General features: G+C 44.6%; 1 protein-coding gene across 1 annotated transcript in view; it reads right to left on the reverse strand.

The window, feature by feature from the left end:
* The window catches only part of Sorcs3 (sortilin related VPS10 domain containing receptor 3), a 579,229-nt gene that overhangs the window by 179,729 nt on the left and 385,390 nt on the right, over positions 1–14,110 (reverse strand). The window lies entirely within an intron of this gene.

Consider the following 14,110-nt stretch of genomic DNA (forward strand, 5'->3'; position numbering starts at 1 on the left):
CATTCCACAGAAGGACACACTCAGAAAGCTGAGGTCACTAAAGATCCTCCAGTAGTTAAGGCAGAGCTAGAACTCATGCTCGGTTCTGCTGACACTGAGCCTGGTGCTCTCAGTACTGCAGACTTCTACTGCTCCCTCTCAGATCAGCCACGAGGCCACAAGTAATTAGATGCAAGATTATGTGGTACCATTTGGAAGTGCTAGAAGAATTCAGAGAGTTAATTAAAAAGGCAAAGGGCATTAAGGAGACAGCTTGGGAGGATGGGGAGGACATTTGTGGAAGTTCTAGAGAAGAAAGAGAGAGAGAGGAACCAGGTGTATTTATAGACTAATAATGTGCAAAAGGGGGAAAATGTGCTGCCTCGGGCAATTCTCATCAAGTTAATGGATGTTGCCAATTACCGTGGTAACATTTTTAATTGTATCTCTGCTCTGAAGAGAATAAAATCAGAATTTCCTAGTCTTTGCCTCAGGACTATTAGGGACACACATTCTGCTGCATTATTCCAGAGTAGATATAACCCATCCCGAGTCTACACTGACGGACTACTCACAGCTATCTCAGACCCTAATTGGGGTTGGAATAAGTGGTTGCAAAAAGGGCATCTTATGAGTTCAGGTGTAGAAATGAGCCTGGAAAACAACAGGCCCATGTCTAGGAACAGACTGTAGCCACATGGGACCCATGAAGAAGACAGCAACCACTGCACCCCCTTTGGTAATCTAATGATACCTGGTATCTGTGAACTATTTCAGGGTGAGTTGTCCCCTATAATAATATAATCTCTGGGCATGTCTCCTTATTTGACACTCATAACAACTCATGTATTTGAACAATGATGCCTCACCTCTACATTGTAAGTTTCTTGAAAGGAGGGGTCATGCTTGCTGGGCCCAACCTGGTAACTCCACTTCCTAGCACAAGCCTGGCACTTAATGATGCCATCAGAAAAATGATGAAAACTTCTACAAGGAAGGTACAGTTTTGTGTGCATTTTGCCAACAAGGAACTGGAGGTTCCGACAAACTAGGGAACTTGTGTAAGTCACCACAGCTAATAAACAGCAGCTACCCATTCAAACTCTGGTCAGATGGACTTGGCTTCAGAGTAGACCCTGAAAGACACAGTCTAGGCCACCCTTGTAGAGTAGAAAAGGAAGAGAGGGAAGGACTGGCCAATCTGTGTCCATCACAGACTGTGCCAGGCACCTGTTCCTTTATATCTTTTAATCCTGAGAGGGAATCTATGAGGTAGGTTTTGGCCATAGACTGAAAATGTAGAAAAAGAGGTCCTGACTAAAGGAGAGCTGAAGTGACTCACTTAATGTTCCTCGTGTAGCAAAGAGAAGTGATGGAATTCAGACGACTATGATTCGGTAACCCAACTTTGACAGAGCTCACCTTGACGTCATGGCTTCTTGGAGAACGATACATAGATCAAAACTACAACATGGAAACACAAGGCTTTGAGGAGAAGAAAATAAAAGTGCTAGTTCTCTGTTCCCTCAATCAAATCCTTTAGGGACAACTTGGGGACAAATTGTGACATAGTTATCCTTCTCTGATGCTCCCTCCACCCCAAGCCCGGGCCCCGTCTCTCCTAGTACTTACCTCTCTGGTTGCTACATCCCGTGGTCTCATGCTTCTCACCCTTATGCCTCCACCTCCTGCCCCAGCACCCAAGACAGCCCCCCACATAGTCTGGCCCTTGCCAGCTGATATTCTAGGCTCTAGAAGCAACCAGCAGCAGCCTGAGGGAATGCCAAGGCCTTTAACCAACAGGAGCCAAAGAAAAGTACTGGAATGAATGAGAAGATCTCCTTCAGTGGCAAGCAAGGGCATTTTGGGGATGTGCAATGCAGACGAATGTCAACCAGCCATAACTCCTATACATGGACCAGTCACTCAATATTTTGTGCCTAGCCTCACTAACAGGGGACATGTGGGAGAAATACCCGCTTTGCCAAAGTCTGGAAAGGATCACAGTCCAAGTGAACACAGGTGTGAAAAATGCTCTCGGGATCTCCACACTTAGGATCTGCAGATAGCTCATGCCCAAGTCCAAGTTCCCCAGTGTAGAAAGCCAACCGTGTTTCAGTTCAAAGCCAGCACAGTTCCCCTCCTTTCTCTTCCTCCCTCCCACCTTGTTCAGTACATTGGTTTATGAGGTGGTGGTAGCCTACCGTGGAGTAAACCATGGATTTTACACTCAGAGACCTGAGTTCAAACCCCAGTCCCACCACCAACGGTGACATGGCCCTCACGTGCTCTGACAACTCTGAAACTTAGAATCTTCATCTCTGAAAAGAGAATAAAGGTAATACTTTTTCACACAGTTGTCATGAGAATTAACCCAGATAATGGTGTGACATTCATAATACAGGCTAAGGAGCATCCATATATGTCAGCCATGTACAGTCTTCGTGAGGGAACATCAGTCCTTGACCCCCATTGCTGTTACATACCCTTCACCCCAGTTTACCTGCACATACACTGCTGTTGATACATCTCTTGGCTAAGGGAATAAATAGGCAAATTCACCAGATCCATTCTACAGGTAAAGCCTGTGACCTGTCCCTTACCCCCCATAAGAGCTTTCCACCAAAGCCCCAGCATATCCAGAGGCAATTTGTAAAACATCCCAGGCCCTGAGAAATCTAGTGTAGGATGAACATGCACAGCCCTGGCACAGAGCAGCTGTCTCCCGTGAGAGACTGCTCACACCTGCATGCATCAGCCTGGGAAGGGCTGCCCAGGGGAAGAGCAAGAAGTCAGACCCTCTGGGACAATTAAAATTAAACTGAACCAGACACTCTGGAATTGTCTCTTGGGAGCCATTCTGCCTAGTCCGGGGCTGGGGCAAGATCACTTAATAGGCCCTTTTTCATCTTTAATTTCTCTGATTCAGAAAGTTTACAAGATCAATTGCTAAGAGGGCTAATGTGAGGAGATGAGGCAGCAAGTTGCTCAGGGCCCAGAGTCAGCTAATTCCTTAGCTTCTAACTAGAGCCCACAGGGACCCACTTATATAAAGCCTGAGAGCTCATCGCCTCGCTCCATCACCCCTCCCATCCCCAACACCCTCTAAATAAAGGATTTGAATTGCAACCCAGCAAGAATAGCACATCAACCTCAAGCCAGCCAGCACATGCCAGGAATCTGTCATATCTTGCTTAATACTTTTATACTTTCACCCAGGGCAGGACTCATGAGTTCAGAGTCTTTTCTGCTCAGTCTTCACACCAAGGAACCCAGGGACCTTGCATCTTCAAAGACTATTTGAAGTGATGCAACCTCATGATCAAATTAGAGGGTTCTCAGAATATGTGGATTGAAATTCTACCTCTTTCTAGCTATATGACTTTGGGCAAGTTACATAAACCTAAGCATGGGTTTCTTTATCAATAGATGGGGCAATATAAAGCTTCCTGAGCATGTAATTAAAGAATGTCAGTAATATGCTTAGCATGTCATTTGCATTCAGAAAATACTACCTGTCATTTGCTGCTCATTATGCTTGGGTCTCTGGATCAAATTTTATGGATAGTGAAGGATTAGGGATCAAGGATTAATTTAAGATGGACCAACACTATGAAGCTCTTGGGTATCATGTGAAAAACAGGGGCACACCCACACTTCATCTTTATACTGTCCTAGTCGCTTTTGCATCCTTTGAGAGAAGACACAGCCTCTTCATTTTGCTATTCTTCTCACTGTCTCCTTGGTTCCTGTAGGATGTTAAATCCCCACCCTCACTCCCCGCCCCTTGCTACACAGGAAGCCACAGGAACAATGATGGCTGATCACAGTTTTACCAAATAGCTTCAGTAAACAGCATGAAAAAGTTACCTCCCATGCAGGAGACTTACATTCTCCAAATGGAAACAAAACCCAGAAAGGGAATAGCACACTCCAATTGCCCTGGACAATGCATCCCCCAGGATGCCTCAATGACCATAGCAGGACATTGGCTTGTTCTCGTCCCCATCATTATCTGCATGTTTTCCTTAATGATGGAAGAATTAAACTGAACTCCTGCACAACTGGCTCTAGGGGATTCTGGAAAGCCTAGAAAAGAAGTTTCAATTTATTCACTTGCTGAGAATGAATTCTGCCTCATATAACTCCTGACAAATTGCCATTTTTAAAGGGTTTGTTAATTTCCAATGAGCAAATGGCACATCAGATATCTTGTTTATTCAACAGATGCTCCTGAACTAAACAAATGCTTCTTGTTTAACAAACATGGAAACATCTTGTCAGCTTTGCCGAGATCATCCTGTTTAACTATCAAGGGAAGGTCCTGTGGTTTCATGAGAAAATATGAGCAGCCTCCCTCCCTTGTAGGTTCCCCCAAAAGGCCTGGGGATGGTGATTCCATTGAAAGAAATGGTGTGAAGCTCCTAAGTCCCAGACTGGGGGGCAGCTCTTAGATAAAGGACCTGGAATCATTCCTTTGTCTGATTCAGGTCTACTTTATCCAGAAATCTCCTTGATGCTGAATCTGAACTGAGCATCGAAGGAGACACTATCTGAGACACAGAGGTGGTGTGAAAGTGTGATTAAAATCAATTTCAGGGTAAGCCTGGGTCAGATCCTAGCTCTGCCATTCGCTACCTCTGTGAACTTGAACTGGTTACTTAAACGCTCACAACTTAAGTTTCCTCAGCTAAGTTACAGGTCTACTAATGACATGAAGGGCAAAGAAGCTGATGGTAGCAATATATGCTCATACTCTTCATCCTAATTATATTTCAGGGTATTTTAAATGGAGCTGAACCTAGGAATGAGTCTCAGGAGCAGAGAGAGAGGGTCTTGGAAAGAGCCCCATTCCTATGTCCTCCATTATTCGGAAGAAGTGAATGTGACATGTTTGATAATGTGATGGCTCAGCGACTCCAGTCGGAAATGAACCTGAACAGACAGTGGAGCCCTTCCAAGCCTCACAACTTCAGCCTGATATCATAATTACTTTTAGCCAGCGGGCTAAAGATCTGGCTAGACTGCGAGGTGGGGTGGGGTGGGGAGGGCTGGAAAGAAAGGAAGGAGGCCAGCTTGCCGGGAGCACATAAGGACACATGGAGAGAGAGGATGGCTGACCTCTGTCAAGTCTGAATGTGTGGTGATAAATCCATCTGCCGATGGGTGCAACAGTACAATGTATTAATTATATGAGGGAATGCATCTCAAAGCCTCCCTGCTGGAAAGCATCACAGAGAATTACCTTGGGACAATATCTAACTCACTGAAAATTAATTTACTCCACGATTTAGATGCTTGGAAGGGGTGCAAAGAGAAGCTGACCCCAGCTGAGCATGACACCGTCTGAAGGAGCTGCAGACTTATCTGAACTGGTGGAAGGGCTGCGGAAGACCTCCCACCCAGGCACGGCTCATTTTCTGATGGAATCTTCTTAGCAACCGCATGAGGTGGACAGCATTATTATCACCATTAGGCTGATGAGGACACGGAGGCTTAGAAAATCTGCCCAGAATGTTAGCACTTTTAATAAAAGAGCCAAGAGGTCTGTCTCCAGAAATGTGCCCTTAGCCACTAGGAAAGAGTACGAGAGAGGGTTCAGGGAGCTTCAAAAGTGGGTAATTTCTGAGCAGAACTTCAAAAGATAATAAATTGATTGCCTGGAATTGCTCAGAATTGCATGCCCTGCCTCTCTCACCTGGCAACAGATGGTGTGATGGAAGACCTGGAGATACACAGCGCCTGTGCCTATTTATTCCCTTAGCCAAGAGATGATCAGGATAGGGTGTGGGTGGAGAAAAAAGGATCAGAAGATGTCTGTGATTTCCCAGCACTCTGGTGTAAGAAAGCACTTCCTGCCATGCTCAGGGGGTAGGACTTTCATCTTAAGTATGTTTTTTTTTTTTTAATCAATCTTGGATCCCCTGAAAAAATCCATGGTAGGTGCTATTCACATGTAAGACTCAATCGGTGGGCAAACCCCAAATTTGAGCCAATTCCAAATGATCTTTAACAAAAATTCTGCAGATCAATGGTTTACATTCACCACCTCTCTTTATGGTCTCTCTGAAAAGGCAGCTTAATGTGGTCAGTAAGAGATGGAGATAAGAGGCTGGGGACACATTCATGGCCGTTCCATTGATTTCTGTTCATTTAGAAATACAGATATGTAAGTGACATAATTTTACTGACAACCTTGAATTGCCTCAAAATTACCAAAAAATTAAAAAAAAATTACAAAAGAAGGGAGATAACTCATCAAGAGCCATTCTTTATTACTGGCCACAAAATTTCTGTGACATCTTCACAAGTAATCATGGCTCACCAGCATGTCATTATTCTTTTATTTAAAATAGTTGATAGTTCTCTCTTGATTTCAGCTGCAGCCATTTTGACAAAAGACTAACCTCATTTAACCCGAGTTTCAGAAAACCAACAAGGCAATACAGAGCTGCTTCAATGGGGACAACCTAGAGGCTGAAAGACAAGAGAGGGAACTGGTCCAAGAGAGGATGAGGAGGACCTGGTTGAAGGAGGAGCCTAGGGGGACAACAAAGGTGCATCTGGAGCAGTGCTTTTGCAGGAGATAAGCAGGCAGGGGAGCTAGGCCTGTTGGAGTAGATGGTGAGCAGTTCAGAGCAATTTGACTCTTGTAGGTCAGAGAAGTAGATGGATGGTGGGAAGGTTAACTAAGTTCATCAGAGAAATAAATTTACCAGTTTGGGGAAAGATCATACTGTTTCCATACATTTGGGAAATAGCAATATATTCAGTTAAGAATAGTTTAGGGTTTTTTTTTTTTTCCATTTAAATTTTTATTCTTTTGATAACAACATTACAGAATAGAGAACAGCTTCATGGCTGCCTGTGGGGAGTCTGGCCAGGACAAGGGGAGGCAGGAGGGGCTTGGTATCAGAGCAACTGCAAGTCCTTGTGTCTCAATATTATCAATGTCAAGATCCTAGCTCTGATCCTGCACTAGTTTTCTAAGATGTTACCATTGGGGGAATAGGTTTTGAGTATGAAAAAAAAAAAAAAAAATCACAGGGGAGCTATTTGGCAGTTGCTGAACAGTATCAGAATATTAGAATAGAGGTGGTGAGTGGGGCTTGGGACATGAGTGTCTGAAATTCTGGAAAGAGGTAAGACATAGGGCTTCCTTATTTTTAGAGGAACTAGATATGCTGTGTGTGTGGGGGGGTGTATGTGTGCTTGTGTAAATAACTTTGTTGGGGTGATGGGGCTTCATGCATTGGGCACCTAAGGCCTGATGCATGGGTTACTTGGGACCTCAGGTATGCTAGGCAAGCACTCTACCACTCAGTAAGTTTCCCCGTTCAAGAGAAGTTATGTTTTATTGGGAAAGTGTGTCTCCTTTTGCAAACAAAGGGAAAGATGAAGGATAAAACTGTATATATTTCCTGTGTACATCATGATGTTTTGAAGTACATATGTACAAACTGTGGAATGGCCTTTTCCCTTTCCTTTTCAAGGTAAGTGAGAACTGGTGCTGTTTTTAGTGAAAGGGAATACAGAGTTTGCTGATACCAAGCCAAGGAAGAATAAATAATGAAGCTAAATCCCTAAAGTCGGATAGGGACAGGATCAAAAGCACAACTGGAAATTTAAGAAAGTACCACTATTCTTCCAACATGGCAAAGAAATGTGGGGAAAGAGAAAGAACTTGGAGAGGTGAAGGGGAAAGAAAAGTCAGACGCACATATACACTGAAGTCTATTTGAGAGGGAACATGAGAGCCTCTGTGACTGCCTAAAGTCAAAGGCAGGAAGGGACAGGGGCTAAGGTGAGTGGTAAACATGGGGTAATGGTGTGGAGGGGCCCCTGTAAGGGACAGGAGGGGAGGCCCACTAGGATAACTCTAGATAACAAAAGCAAATGTTGCTTGGCTAATCAAGGGGGGAAGTGAGCAGGTGTGGCTGCTGCTGACCTGTTATGGCATGGTATGCAGTGGGTGTCTAACAAGTTCATGGCCAGCAGTGATGAAAAATACAATCAGGCCTGTGGATGTAATCATCCAAATGCTGTGCAGCAATCCCGCCACTCCATGACAGCTCTGCTACTTGCAAGGTATAAGGAGCCCTTTGCCGCCAGTAGGTGGTAGCCCAGCCTGTCTCTAATCCATATTCAGCTTGTCCAAAACCAGCCCTCCCACCTCTAAGCTGAGATCCCTCTCCACCCATCCATTCTGCACCGCCTCAAATCTACTGTTTGCTAGCAAGATATATGTGCACCTTGAAAGTCATAAGAGGAAGAGCCACATCTCAGGGAATGATTTCATTGCTATGGAACATGGGAGGGTCCCTTCTTAATGTTAATGCAGCTCTTTTGTGCAACAGGGTCACAAAATGTCAGCTATGGAGTGTTCCACAGAATGGCTCATGAATTAAAATTAATTTTTAATGACTCTTTCCGAGTATGAGCTGCTTGTAAAGCACATGTTGATCCAGGGGGGTCATCGATAACAGGAGTCAAACAGGCACACTCCAAATCATTGTGTTTCTGGGGTCTTGGGAAAGAGAAAGCCTTTAAGGACTTTTTCTGTGCTTCGTGGAACTATCTTTCAAAATTCAAATCATTTATATTTCAGACTCGTCACTTCGTAAATTTAATTCATAAATCAAAGTAGTGTTTGAGCAATTTGATGGGAGTGAACTGGATTATACATTGGATCATTGGAGTTTATTGGATTTTTCTTTCTGTTTTCTTTTACCTTTTTAAGAAAGATATCCTGAGTTAGGTCTGGTCTCTACAGTTTTTGCCTGGAGATCAGATTTTTTGCTAAGAAGGACACAGGGTGGTTGTGTTCTCAGAATCATCAACTCCTGACTCTGTTAGTATAATGAGTTCTGTCCTAGAAGCGGGCTGACAAAAGGGTTCTGAGTTAACATCTAGATTTCTCTCTAGAATAACATCTAATTTATAGCCATTCAGCTCCAAGCTTGAGAGCTCACATTGGGTATTTCTTAACACCGCTCTAGAAGTTTTTTCCTTTATCCAGTTGGAATCAGAGTCAGACCTCTGCAAAATTTCTCAGAGGTGATACTGTACAGCTGGTTTTCAAGCTGAGATGAATTAATTTTCCCAAAACATCACAGACTTACATTTTGTTAAAATATTCCTTGTTTAAAAATCTGCTAAATGCAATAAAACAGCAGAGAATGTCAAACTGCTATACAAATTTCTGAACACTCCATGGATGCTGGTCTATGTATTTATTGCAGATCACCGGCGGTTTGTGGGTCAGCCCCAGTTCTCCGACTGCTCTGTGAGTAGCAAACTTCCCATTCTCCAGGGGAGGAAGCAGGAGTGCAGGGAGGAGCCAGTCAACCACAAGCAGTGTGGTAGATCAGTTAGGACGACTGATGCCAGCCACCACTACTGCCATACTCACATAAGCATGGACTAAGACAGACGTGAAGATGCCTCATTCCCTGCTCCCTACAGTTTGCACTTTATTAAAGACCCTGGTGTATTTGTCTGGGACAGGACTGTTGTGACATATACACTATCAATTCAGGCAATTCAGGTTTCCAGAATATGCCAGATTCCTTGATTTTATACTCAACGTGGCAAAGTTCAATGATCTTAAATGGCTCTATCCATAGGTAGTACTTACTTTTTTGTTTGAAAATGATTTAATGACTGTTTTCCCTGTTGCACAGTAGGTGCCAAGAGGGCAGAGGCCTCTTAGTTCTGTTTTGTCCATCATTGCATCCTCGTGCCTAATACAGTGCCTGGCTCCTAGTAGAGCTTCAATAAATATTCTGAGAAAGAATTAATGAATGGAGAAGTGACACTCTGGGGCCATCTGCAGGTCCTTTGGGGAGCCAGCAGCAGGTTCAGAGGCCATGCTACAGAGCCACGCCTGGGTTCACAGGCCACAGGCAGACTTGCTAAATTCTCTTTCGGGCAGCTCTGCCACACAAGCCTAGCAACTCCTCCAGGCTTATATCATGTAGCCCTTTATCAGTACAATAGGCACAAGAGTTCTTCTCTCCTGTCTTCCTTCCCTACCTCCCTTTCTTCCACCAAGTATTTATCTACTTAATACCGTGTGAGGTAATATATACAGAGATAATCTGGCAGGATTTCTGCCTAGAAAGAGCTTATAATCTAGTTAGGGAGAGAGATAAGTACACTGAGCAGTTAATAAGGGAAGTCAGCAAAACTAACCGTGAAGACAGCACGAGCTCCGGGAGGTTTGACTCACTCCCCTGCCTGGATTTTCAGCAGCTCCCAATCAGATAGCCTCCTACCTGGCTACGGCTTACCCAGCATGCATCAGAAAGCCCACCCTCCTCCGTACCTCCAGATCATCACGCTCTTTTCTGCCTCTGAGCCTTCAGCTCCTGCTGCTTCTCTGATAGAAACATTCCCTCCCTCCTTTTGGCTAAGTGAAATCTCACTTTGCTACACCTAGCTCAAGTGCCACCACTGTTGGGACACCCATGACACAAGCCATCAGTATTCTTCTAGGACAAAAGTGATCTGTATCACAGAGGGGGACACTGGGGCATGTGACACCTGATGAGCACTCCCCACTGGATTACAAGCTCCTTGAAGGAGGGACTGTGGCTGGGGCCCACACAGTGTGCCCAAAGTGCTCCTGGTGTGCAGTTGCAAACGTTCTCTGGGAAACACACTGCAAGGCCCAAACCATTCACTAGGCCATCTACTACTTCAAACCCCGTGCAGAATGTGTAGAAGCAAACGCAGGACAACAACCACAAACAGGTGTCGCTGAAAAACACCACATCTTATCTCAGAAGTGGTCATGTTTGGGGTTATGTATAAAAGAGTTTTCTAAGATTTGATTTGCCTTTTCTTGAAAGGGGACAGTAAGAATGGCTGAGAATAACAGGAAAAATATACAATTAATAGTAACAGCAGCATGACAGATACAGTACTGCCACTCTGTCTACACGGTGATCCTGGTGAAGTCATGTTCCCTCTCTGGGCCTGTTTCCTTATCTCTAAAATGAGAGTTCAGGGTTTGTTTCCTCAAGATTCCCTTTTGACTCTAATTGTCCAGGTGTCTCTTAGAAACCAGCGTATTTCTTGGGTTCCCAGGGTCAATGGCTGTTCCAGAAATGGCTGCAGGTTTCCTGTGAGCAGCTGGAAGGAAAGGTTCTTATTCATTACATCGCCTCATAAATCATCTGGAGTCCATAGGATGTTTAATACGGAATCACTTAATTTAATAGTCATTTTGACATAAGGAATTGTTTTCTTAAAGCTAGAACTGGCTGTAAAACCTCAAGTGATATTTTATGGCTGCCATATAATAAAATCATTCAGTAATTAGTGATTAATGACATACAACAGTAAGTTTCTCCATGGCCACCTTCCCCAGCTGCTCTGTCTCTCTGGTTTCATTCACTTCCCAGTTCAGCAATCACACCTGCAGGTGACGAGGCTCTCTATAGAACCAGGGTAGATATCTGAGCCTAAAAGACCATCACTTCCATCAAACAGTGTCTGATGGAGCCAGGTACTGAGATGGAACTATATGAAAGTACTTAAGTAAGTGCAATCCATGGCACAGAGGAAAGTCCAAAACTCCATGGCAGGGAGCTTCTTGGACAAAACACGGATGGTGGTGTCAGTACAAAGGGGATGAAGTGCTGACTGGCTGGGCTTTGTCCTTTTTATGAGAGGGTTAGCCCTCGCTGGCAAAGGCATATAAACCCCGTGTGCGGGCCTGACGGTCTCCACCCCCTCCTGCCTGTTCCCTTCTGTCCTTCATTGAATTTTCAGCCTTGATTTCTCTTGCCTCCGAGTCTCTGAAATGACTGACACCCTCTCACAGAGCAGGGTCCCTTATGTGGTGTCTTGCTCTTGCCTAACCTCCCACCAGTACCAGCAATTAGACTCGACAACATGAACTTTGAAATCAAAGAAAACAACAAAACACCAGCCTTCAATCTCCTAGTCCAAAAGCCAGCTGCACTCTCTTCTGATCTGCACGATATTCACACAACCTTTATGAGATCCATCGTAGAAGAGGGCCCAAGATCACACAGCTAATAAGCAGTACCACCTTGTTGGCCAAACCCATTCATGATGCCACAACATTATTCTGCCTCATGTGTGTGAAAAAGACAATTGCAGTGACACATACCTTTGACTTGGCACATGGTCTGAGAGAGAGCAGCCCTCAACAAGCACCTCCATGCCACCTGCACCCCCACTCTAGGTATTCACTCCTCGATGTTGAGGGGTGAAAGGCTGATGACACCCTCGGGTTTATCAGCTGATGACATCCATCCCACTAAGGTCTCACTCTTTCCTGTGGTGACCACATTTGTGGCTGGTCAATGTGGAGGTATAAAGACCTAAACCCTCTGAAGGGCCATCCTAGCTACAAGCTTCCAGAAAACCAGCTGCTACAACTTCATAGTAGCCCAACTTCTCCCTGGGTCCCAAACTGCCTCCCCCACCCCTCAAAGGTGCTGGTGTTCCTTAGAGCCCCCTAGTAAACCTCCTGCATACCACACTCTATTTCAAAGTTTATTGACCAAGGGAAAAATGCCTACATCACCCACTCCACCCCAAAAAGCAAACAGATAAAAACCACTCAGAGAACTTTCTTCAGTCCTTTCTACCCTGGGGGGAATTACACTTGCATCCAGAGCACACTTTCCAAGAGGTGTGTAAATAACATGCTGAATTTGAACCCTTATTTTAAAAATTCATCTGTAAAGACTATAAATCTGTGGTCACTACAACTTGTTGATTTCTTTCCTCGTGGACATAATACACTCTAGGCAATAACAGTTTGAGATTGGAGAAGGACTTAGATTTATTTTCTATTCCTTAAGATGTCCTTTCACTTTTCTAATTGCAAAGTGCATTTTCTAGAATTTCCCAGAGTTCCAGCCCCTCTTTCCAGGACTCACTGCCCGCCAGTAATGGCCTTTGAATCAGCCACTTCAAACTCTTCTTTCTATGGTTTGTCCTTCACCCAGCTGCAAGAATGCCTTTCTAAAGGCCAGTCCCGAGCATGCTTCACCCCTGAGTAGAACCCTTCAAGGGTACACACTGGATTATTGTCAAAATAGTCAACCTAGAATTTGACACTGCAGAATTATCATTTTCGTCTTCTTTTTAGGCTTACCAGCTTCTCTCCCCCCAGGCACAGACCCTAGGTTTCATGATAAACTGATCTAACACACCTCATGGCTCTCCAATCTTTGAGCTCTTTTCCTTCTTCCTCTGTATGAGATGTTGCCACTGTTGGCCACACTAGTGGACCACCCCCACCCCCCGCCCTGGCACACATACACACACACACAGGCCCTGCCTATTGCAACTGAAACCATTTTTCAGAGAAATCGACACTAAAATGCCGACTTGGAAGACTTTCCTGATGCTGACTCCCCACATCTTCCCTCCCAGGCTGTACCTGTATCCTGAATGTCACCGTCACCCTTTGCCTCAAATTCTCTTTATCCTACTGTATATCCGTATAGCGTTTGCTGCATAAGAAACCATGCCACGACTCAGTGGTTTAAAACAGCAGTTGTTTGTTTTGCTGTCACATCTAAGAGCCAGCTGAGGACAAGTTCCTGTGGCCTGGGCTTGAGGGGAGGCTCCACTTTACTCTGATTCCAGCAGAGCAAGGCTGTTCACAGAGGTGCAGCTCAGGTGGGCTCTATAGTTCCTTATGGGGCTTGGGGTGTGAGGGTTGCAGCTTCAATGCAATGATAGAGGCAAGAGAGGTGGGCCCAACTGTGCACACATATTAGAAGCAGTTGCTTGTGTCAAGTTGCTAAACTTGGTCAAAACAAGCCACAGGAATCATCAGTCAAGGGGTTGAGTTAAGTGCCCAATGAGTAGAGTGGAAAGGCATAAATCAGGAAGCCATGTGGCAATGTGTTTGGATGGATGATTCTAATGCTTCAGACAGAGACAGGAGCTACAACAACAGCCCACCTAAAGGTCTACTGCCCTTTAGACTGCTTTGCATATATGCACTATTCACTGAAGGGGGGGGCTCAAAACTGCTTCTGGAATGGAAATCCTCAGTAAGTACATCAAAACAGACATGGATAAAAACAATAAGTTTGTTCATGCTATGAGTTCATAAAAACTACAGACATTATTTTAA

This window comes from Marmota flaviventris, chromosome 4 (assembly GCF_047511675.1).
Source record: "Marmota flaviventris isolate mMarFla1 chromosome 4, mMarFla1.hap1, whole genome shotgun sequence".
NCBI classification, from domain to species: Eukaryota; Metazoa; Chordata; class Mammalia; order Rodentia; family Sciuridae; genus Marmota; species Marmota flaviventris.